Source organism: Oryx dammah, unplaced genomic scaffold, assembly GCF_014754425.2.
Source record: "Oryx dammah isolate SB20612 unplaced genomic scaffold, SCBI_Odam_1.1 HiC_scaffold_735, whole genome shotgun sequence".
NCBI lineage: Eukaryota > Metazoa > Chordata > Mammalia > Artiodactyla > Bovidae > Oryx > Oryx dammah.
This window is the reverse complement of record NW_024070885.1, coordinates 1813-9513: the sequence shown is the minus strand read 5'-3', so window position 1 is coordinate 9513 and position 7701 is coordinate 1813. Positions and strand designations below refer to the sequence as shown.

General features: G+C 49.1%; 1 pseudogene; it reads right to left on the bottom strand.

Annotated features, from left to right (window-relative positions):
- Window positions 1-864: 864 nt before the first annotated feature.
- On the bottom strand, window positions 865-6619 carry LOC120859371 (annotated as a pseudogene).
- Window positions 6620-7701: the final 1082 nt, after the last annotated feature.

Here is a 7701-nt window from a genome sequence, read left to right as displayed (position 1 = left end):
GGGAATGATGCTAAAGCTGAAACTCCAGTACTTTGGCCATCTCATGCGAAGAGTTGACTCATTGGAAAAGACTGTGATGCTGGGAGGGATTAGGGGCAGGAGGAGAAGGAGATGACCGAGGATGAGATGGCTGGATGGCACCACTGACTCGATGGAAGTGAGTCTGAGTGAACTCCAGGAGTTGGTGATGGACAGGGAGGCCTGGCGTGCTGTGATTCATCGGATCACAAAGAGTCGGACACAACTGAATGACTGAACTGAACTGAACTGAACTGAACTCAACTGAACTGATACTGAGATTTACTCCAAGAAAATTAACTTTCCCCTGGTCACAGAAGGAGAAGGCGATGGCACCCCACTGCAGTACTCTTGCCTGGAAAATCCCATGGATGGAGGAGCCTGGTGGGCTGTAGTCCATGGGGTCGCTAAGAGTTGGGCACGACTGAGTGGCTTCACTTTTACTTTTCACTTTCCTGCATTGGAGAAGGAAATGGCAACCCACTCCAGTGTTCTTGCCTGGAGAATCCCAGGGACAGGGGAGCCTGGTGGGCTGTCATCTATGGGGTCACACAGAATCGGACACAACTGAAAGGACTTAGCAGCAGCAGCAGCAGAAGCAGATCACAGAATCTTGCTGATTGTGTTATCATTTGTCTGTATAGGTAATGTTTCAGTGTCACAGCAGCTCGTCTAGAAGAGTGTTTCTCTCTTTGAGGACGGACCCTCCTTTCTCACCTGGAGCAGCTCCGTGTCTGGCTTGTGGCACATCTCGGTCAGCTCTCTGTACATTTCTTTCAGACTTGCTCTGTACTGAGTCATTCTGAACACACTCTCCTTGAGTTGTTCACAAATCTCCTTGGCTTCTCACTCCAGGGCCTCCAGAGGCAGTTGCTCCTCCTCCTGGAGCAACAGAAGCATCCTCTGATATTCAAGCTTGATCATCACCTTTCTTAAGGCTACATAGTCCTGCAGAGTTAGTGGATCCAAAGCATTACTTATGTTCACATTCAAAAGAAAACTTCAAATATTATTTCCTTAGTGTCATCAAGGAATTTCCTGACAAACTGCCACATGCATCAAAGAGTCTTGAATATTTTCAGGTCCTTATTGCCCATGCTTTCTCTGAATTCTTAATTTCTTTCCCTGTTTAAATCAAGTCATCTGAGGGACCCCAGGCTGTCTCACAAGGAAGATTCTTCCAGATTCTTACTCCATCAATTATTTCCTCTCCGACCTGAGTCTTGTTTTTCTCTTGTTCCTTTCTCTGATTTTTCTAAATATTCTTTCATGAAGTAAATCCCATTTTGTACATATGTATTTTTTATTCCTGCATGCTGACTCTCTACAGTCATGACCAACTGTTTGTGATCTTGTGGACTGTAGCTTGTCAGGCTACAGTCCATGGGATTCTCCAGGCAGGAATACTGGGGTGGGCTGTCATTTCCTCCTCCAGGAGATCTTCCCAACCCAGGGATGTAATCCATGTCTGCTGTGGCTCCAACGTTGCATGCAGATTTTTTACCCTGAGACATCATTTTCCCTCTAGGTACAACTCTCTTCTCCTTCACAGTCACAGTTAGTGCAATGTGTCTTATACCCCTGTTATGCCCAAGTCGCAAAATCTCCCAATGACCATGAGGGAGCCAATATCTGATGCAAAAGCAAGAGAGTTTTTTATTACCAAGCTCAAGCTGGGGCTCCCACCATTACCAACGCAGCGGCTAAGGAGAGGAGCCCCGAACTCTGGGTTACATTGCTTATATAGGGTATTCTCCTGTGAAAAATTCGAAAAACGGGAGTTTCTGGGTTGGAAGACGTCTAATTGGTTACCTTCTGTGGAAGGGTTATGTGTTGGGTTCTGATTGGTTTTCATTTCCCGGGCTTAATTCGAATTTCCTGGGCAGGTCATAAGTCCTGAATGTAAAGTCAGGAGATCCTGATCTGGGATCTGATTGGCTCAAAGATGCTGGGGTGAGGTCAGGGGATTTCCAAAGACTCTTTCCTCAGAACTCTAAAATGGAGTCTTTTTTTTTTTTTTTTTTTTTTTTTTGCAAAATGGAGTGGCTTAGGCTCTTCATTCCCCTCTTCTCAAGGACCCAGGACAGACCCAATCATGGGTCTGTAACCAGCTCTATATTTTCTTCCGCTAAGAGGGCCGCTGGCAGAGCTGTATATTGGGACCTGAGCACCATAAGCTGCACCGTGTTGTTGATGCGGCTCTTGATGAAGGTCATTAACTTGTTCAATAAACACGGCCCGAAGGTGAGTAGCAAAAGTAAGATAATCAGAGGCCTTGTATACCCCAGATGAATCCCGATGTCCATCTTATGTCCCTCTGTCCTTCAGAAGTGAAGGAGACCTTGATGAGGTCGCAGTCAGGGCAACTACCGGTAAATCGCTGGTTCCACACGTCTGAGGTGATAGGATTTACAAAAGTCATCATGACCAGGTCCAACGGCCTGGCCACACTCCATTTCCACCAGCCATCATTTGAAGTCACACATTCCCATGCCTTACAGTGACAACTCTGCATTCCGCCACAAGTCTTTATCTGGTCCTTTTTGTGCCCCAGACACACATAGAAACCCACTTTTCGCAGATAAGTGCATGCCCAGGAGGTCTCCATCAATTCTTCTAGGTGGAAGTATAAGTCGGGCCACCATATATTTACGGGGTGCGTGGCAGTCGACTGGTTCAGCACCTCGTATGTCTCTCCATTTCATAGTTTCCAGGTTATTTTAAAAGATTGGTGTGGATTTTGGTCCTGGGCCACACCTAAAACTTTCCAGCCCAGGAGGGAGAGCACCAGGAGTAGCCAGGTAGCCATTTTACTTACTTTTGTTGTCTTTGCAGTTTTAGCTTGAGCGGGTTAGTTTTGTCCAATTTGGCCTTCCACTGGGGGTGGAACTCTTCTCGTAAGGTGAACAGGCCCACAGGCCGTGTGTGGGTGTAGTGGACCCAAGCAGAGATGCCGTCAACTTTGAGAGCAGTTGTGTCATCAAGATGACAAAGAAGGGTCCCTTCCACCTAGGGTCTAGGGTCTCTTGGCGATGACGGCGCACGTACACTCAGTCTCCTGGCTGGTAGCGGTGAGGTTCAGGTGGAGGGCCTGATTCATTTAGTGGTTTGAGCCTCTTCCATGTGTCCCTGTGGGAGTATTGTAAGGACCAGAGACAAAAAAACTAACTTCTGATCATCTATTTCTTTTAACACTTCTGCCTTTAGGTTAGGGATTGTTGGGGGAGGTATCCCATACATGATTTCAAAAGGGGTGAGTCCCAGTTGGTAGGGTGAGTTCTGCACCCAGTACAGGGCAAAGGGGAGGAGAGCCATGCAGTCCCCGCCAGTCTCAGCAACTAGTTTTGTTAATGTCTCTTTAAGCGTCCTATTCATCCTTTCCACTTGCCCTGAGCTCTGGGGCCTATAGGCACAGTGCAGCTTCCATCTAGCCCCCAAAGCCCGGGCTACCGCCTGGCTTACCTGAGACACGAAGGCTGGCCCATTATCTGGCCCCACCTGTGCCGGAAACCTGAACCGTGGCAAGATGTCTTCAATCAGCTTTTTGGCCGCCACCTGTGCTGTTTCTCTCTTGGTGGGGAACACTTCTACCCACCCTGAGAAGGTATCTATGAACACCAACAGGTATTTGTATCCATATTTACCCGGTTTTACCTCAGTGAAGTCCACCTCCCAGTAAGCTCTGGGTCTTGTCCCCCATTCTCTAATTCCTTGGTTGGCCAGAGGAGGGACAGCGTTCGTGAGCTGGCATGCTTTGCAGTTTGATACGATGTCTTCTATTGTCGTCCTGACATCTTTCATGGTAATTTTGGCATGTCTAATCAGGTCTTGCATCTTGCAGGTTCCCAGGTGAGTGGCACGATGCATTTTTAATAATACTTGTTTTCCTAGTTCTTCTGGGAGGATTAGAGAGCTGTTTGCTGCTCTCCACCACCTAGCCAGCTATTGGGCCAGAGGCAGGCTTTTTATCCAGTCTAAGTCTCTTGTTGAGTAATTGGGCAAAGCTGGCAGAATAGGGCTCCCAGGGTCAGGCAGCTGAAGAATGGCCTCTATCACAGTATTCTGGGCCGCATCTCTGGCTGCTCTGTCTGCTAAGTTGTTTCCCTTTGAGATCGGGGTGTCTGGCTTTTGGTGCCCCAGGCAGTGTATTATGGCTAGTTTTTTAGGTAGCCATAATGCCGAGAGGAGAGCTTTTATTTCTTCTTTGTTTTTAATCATCTTACCTTCGGCTGTGAGGAGTCCCCTTTCTCTGTAGATGGCCCCGGTGTATATGGGAGTAGCAAAGGCATATCGGCTATCGGTAACAATGTTAAGTTTTTTGTCCTTTCCCAACTGAAGGGCTTTTGTTAGGGCGATTAGTTCAGCCCTTTGAGCCGAAGTACCCAGAGGTACTGCTTCCGCCACACCATTTGGGTTTCCATGGTTATGGCAGCCCCCGCATACCTGAGTCCATCTCCAAGGAAACTGCTCCCGTCTGTATACCAGGATCCGCCAGGGGGCGATCTTGCAAGTCCTCTCTCCTCCCACGCACCTGGGCTAGCATGTCGCTGCAGTCATGGATTGGGGTTTCTAAATTCGGGTTAGGATTGAGAGCAGTAGGTGGTAGAAAGATGATTCTGGAGGGGTTTAGCAGTAGTCCCTGGTAGTGGGTCAGCCGAGCGTTGCTGATCCATCTATCTGGGGGTTGTTTCAGTATGCCCTCAATGGCGTGGGGGGCAGTGATGTGTAACTCCTGCCCTAGTGTCAGTTTGTCTGCATCTTTGACCATTAGGGCCACTGCCGCACTCATGCGGAGGCAAGGGGGCCAGCCTGATGCTACGGGTCTAGGCGTTTAGACAAGTAGGCCACTGGCTGTTTCCAAGATCCCAAATGTTGCATCTGCACCCCTTTTGCTACTCATTTTTCATCCACATACAGGAGAAAGGGTTTTGTGATGTCAGGCAACCCTATGGCGGGGGCTGACAGCAGAGCCGTTTTGATAGTTTTGAAGGCGGCCTCCATCTGTTCTGTCCAGCTGAAAGGGGTGGTGCTTTTGGTGGCTTCATATAAGGGTTTATCCAGTTCCACATAGTTTGGAATCCAAAGACGGCAGAAGCCAGCAGACCCCAGAAATTCTCTCACCCTTCAAGGTGAGTCTGGGGTTGGTATTTTGAGTACTGTCTCTTTCCGTGCCTCTGACAGCCACCTCTGCCCTTCTTTTAATACGTACCCCAAGTAGGTGACCTCTGGTTGACATATGTGAGCCTTTTTGGCTGAGGCTTGGAATCCTAATTTTCCAAGGGCCCGCAACAGTTCTCGGGTGACCATGAAGCAATTCTGCTGGTCCTTTGCTGCAATCAGGAGGTCATCTACATATTGTAACAAGGTTAGTTGAGGGTGCTGTTGTCTGAACTCACCCAGGTCTTCATGGAGGGCCTCATCAAAGATAGTGGGAGAATTTTTAAATCCCTGTGGCAGTCGCATCCAGGTCAGCTGGCTATTGATCCCCTCTTCCAGGTCGGACCACTCAAAGGCGAAAAGCTCCTGGCTCTTGGGCACCAGGGATAGACTAAAGAAAGCATCTTTTAGATCTAGGACCGTATACCAGTGATGATCTGGCGGGAGCGAGCTCAAGAGGTTGTATGGGTTTGGCACCATAGGATGACTATCTAGAACTCAGCGGTTAACTTCCCGCAGGTCCTGTACTGGCCAATAGTCATGAGAATTTGGTTTTTTAACAGGGAGCAGGGGAGTGTTCTACACCGACTGACAGGGTCTCAAGATTTTCTGGGCTAGAAGCCTGTGGATATGGGGGGTGATTCCCTGTCGGGCCTCTAAGGTCATAGGATATTGTCTGACTCAGATGGGATCGGTCCCTGGCTTGAGATCTATATATAGGAGGGCAGTGCCTAGCCAAGCCGGTTCCCCCTGTCTCAGCCCACGCTTCAGGGAATTCATCTAGCCACTCCTGGATGTCCATTTGGGGAAGGGTCGGTTTTTGGTGCAGCCAATATTCATCCTCTAATTGAATTGTCTGTACTTGAATTGGCCTGCCCACCTGATCAAGTATTTTAGTTTCTCCTGGGAGGAAGTGAATTTGAGCTCCCATCTTGGTTAACAAGTCTCTTCCCAACAGTGGCAGGGGGCATTCTGGGATGACGATAAAGGAGTGGGATACCCAGCCTGTGCCCAAATCCACCGATCTTCCAGTAGTCCATTGATATTGTTTCACCCCAGTGGCCCCCTGCACCCATGAAATCTTTCTGGCCAGTTTCCCTTGGGGCTCCAGCAAAACCGAATATTGAGCCCCTGTGTCGACAAGGAAGTCAATTGGGGTCCCCTCCACTCTTAGGGTTACCTTGGGTTCGGGGAGGGGAGCCGAACCCTGTCTCCTCTAGTCGCTCAGTTCATCGATGGCCAGGATAGGGGTCTTTCGTGGTCCCTTCTTTTTCTTAGGGCATTCTTTGGCCCACTGTCCTTTCTCCTTACAATAGGCGCATTAGTTCTTTCCTAATGCTGGTCGCGTACAGGGGCGGCTCTTACCTTCAGCTGCTAGGCGGTGCAGCTGGCGCTCCCTTTCTCCTGGATCAGGAACTGTTACTGCTAGCAGGATGCGCGCCATATTGCAGGTCTGGCCGTCTGCTAACTTAGCTTGTTTTTCCTCGGGGGGCTCTCCAGTATTGTAGACCCTTTCTGCCACTGTTATTAAATTCTGGATACTCTTTTCACCCAGGCATTCTAGTTTTTGTAACTTTTTCCTGATGTCTGGAGCTGCCTGGTTGACAAAATGCATTATTAAAGCAGCCTGAGTGCCTTCTGCTTCTGGGTCCATGGGGTGTATTGTCTAAAGGCCTCCATCAGCCTTTCCAGATAAGCAGCTGGACTCTCAGTGGGGCCTTGTTGAACATCTCCTACTCTAGCTAGGTTAGTGGGTTTCCATGAAGCTGCCTTGAGCCCCCCCAACAGAGTCTGGCGGTAGACCCAGAGCCTCTCCTTACCTTGTGCCATATTATAATCCCAGTCAGGTCGTGATAAAGGAAAAGAGGTGTTAATTTCATCTATATTAGTGGTGGGTTCTCCATTTGCCCCTGGGACACTTTTATGGGCCTCATTCTGTATTCTCTCTCTCTTCCGTGGTGAAGAGAATCTGGAGCAGCTGTTGACAGTCATCCCAGGTGGGCTGATAAGTAAAAAGCACAGTTTCTAGAAGGTTAGTTAGATCTCTAGGGTTATCTGAGAACTTAGCATTCTGTGACCTCCAGTTATATAGGTCACTGGTAGAGAAGGGCCAGTTTTGATGAGGTTGGTTCCCTTCCTCGTCGGGGGGACCGGCCACTCGTAAAGGGAGGGCAACAGTTGAGTCTACCGGCCCCGCCAGAGACATGGTTCACCTATGGCGAGTATTTTGTGCGGGCCCCCCTTCTGATGTGTCGGCTCTAGGTGGAGGGATAGTAGGGACCTGCGGTGGCTCGAGGGATTGGTACAGGGGTGGGAAGAGAAGTTCTTCCTCTGTTCCCCCTTGTAAAATGGGGTATAGTGGTGCCATTGGTTCAGGTTCCTTGGGATATTTCAGGTTCTTTCCTACACGTGTCACCAGCACCTGCGCAGTGGAGAATCCCTGTTGAGGCAAGAAAGGTTTTACCCATGGAGGGGGGCGTAATATGAGATCTTCCCACAGTATGACATAAGGAACTTGGTCAAGGT